Raw genomic sequence first — 1,589 nt, forward strand, 5'->3', positions numbered from 1 at the left:
ATGGGTATTTGATTAGGTATTATTGTCAAGACAGGAGTCCAGAACGAAGGCTGCACAGTGGAGTGGACTTGGGGGAGGGGGCAGGGATTGCATAACAATGAATGAGTCTTTCTTTTACTTTTCAAGGAGAAGAGTCATTTGGGGTGAGGGAGTGGGCAGGGAGAAAAGTGCAACAATGAATGACTGGAAATTCTAAGTCTTGTAAACTTTCATTAAAATTAATTTAAAAAGGACCCCCTCCCCCCAAAAAAAATCTCCACCAATGGGCCACAGGGACCTCTCCAAATAACTGAGGAGCAATGATATCAGTTTAAACACTAAGGTGTGCCTGACTAAGTTTACAGTCTTTTGGATCACCTCTTATGCCTCTGAGAGCTTGACTATGAGTCAGAATGACAGAAGAAGAATCAATGCATTTGAGTTGTGCTGTTGGAGAAGAGCACTGAACAGCCCATGGGCGGCCAAAAGAACAAGCAGATACGTCTCAGAAAAGGTGCAGCCAGAGTGCTGCTTGGAGGCAAAAATGGCAAAGCTTCATCTCACATACTTTGAGCATGTTGCTAAGAAAGGCTATTTCTGGGGAAAGGACATGATGCTTAGGCAGGTAGAGGGCCAGTAAAGGAAAGGAAGATCCTCAGTGAGATGGATGCATACAGGGATTGTGCAGCTAGGGGTTCAAGAGAGCCAGGAAGGACAAGGATAGTGCAGGATAGGACTCGGTTCAGATCTGTAGTTCACAGGGTTACTATGAACATGACTCAATGGCACCTAACAACAACAGCAGCAACAACAAACTGCTAAACTGTGAGATAACACATCCTGCTTGTTTAAAGCCATTCATTCACACATGGCATCTCTCTTGTAGCAGCATAGGTGAATGAACTTGATCTTTCAAGTTGCTGTTGTCAATTTGGTCCCACGTAAGCAAGCTGATGAGAGAACAATGACATTCTTTACGAGTTCAGCTATGGTTGGCGTTTGAGTGCACTGTGTTGGCTGTAATCTGGTGATACTGCTTTTGAACTTCTGGTCCTCATGCTACTGTTAGTTGTAATCAGACTGGCTCTGACACACGATATTTGTGCCGGTTGAGGTTGTGGGTCAACTTGGTTGCTGATGGTTCCTTGGCTTGGTGGTTGTGATGTTGTTCCCTGAATGAGGGTTGACACAAAATAATCACTCCCTTTATGGGATTTACCATGAATTGAGAGGGTTTCATCAGGATGTGGACTGAATCCAGTATTCAAGGAAGTCTCGTGGAGCCGGCTGGCTTTTGCCTGGATTCTACATCTGGCTGGTCACGTCTTTGGCCCCATAGACCAATGGTCTGTCTCACTTGCTAATTTGGGATACATCAGCCTCAGCAGTTGCATGCCACAGACCTGGGACTTAACACCCTCTCTAAGAACATGAGTCATTTTCCACAGATTAATCTCTTTATCTATCTATCTATCTATCTATCTATCTATCTATCTATCTATCTACACTCGTAGATATACATACACACAGACACACATATTTAAAACTCAATTCATTACTTTCAAGCCAGAACTGACTCAGAGCTGACCTGCTATCGGGTTTTCAGAGGC

Source organism: Elephantulus edwardii, unplaced genomic scaffold, assembly GCF_000299155.1.
Source record: "Elephantulus edwardii isolate Elephantulus edwardi_28Jun2011 unplaced genomic scaffold, EleEdw1.0 scaffold00185, whole genome shotgun sequence".
Lineage (NCBI taxonomy): Eukaryota > Metazoa > Chordata > Mammalia > Macroscelidea > Macroscelididae > Elephantulus > Elephantulus edwardii.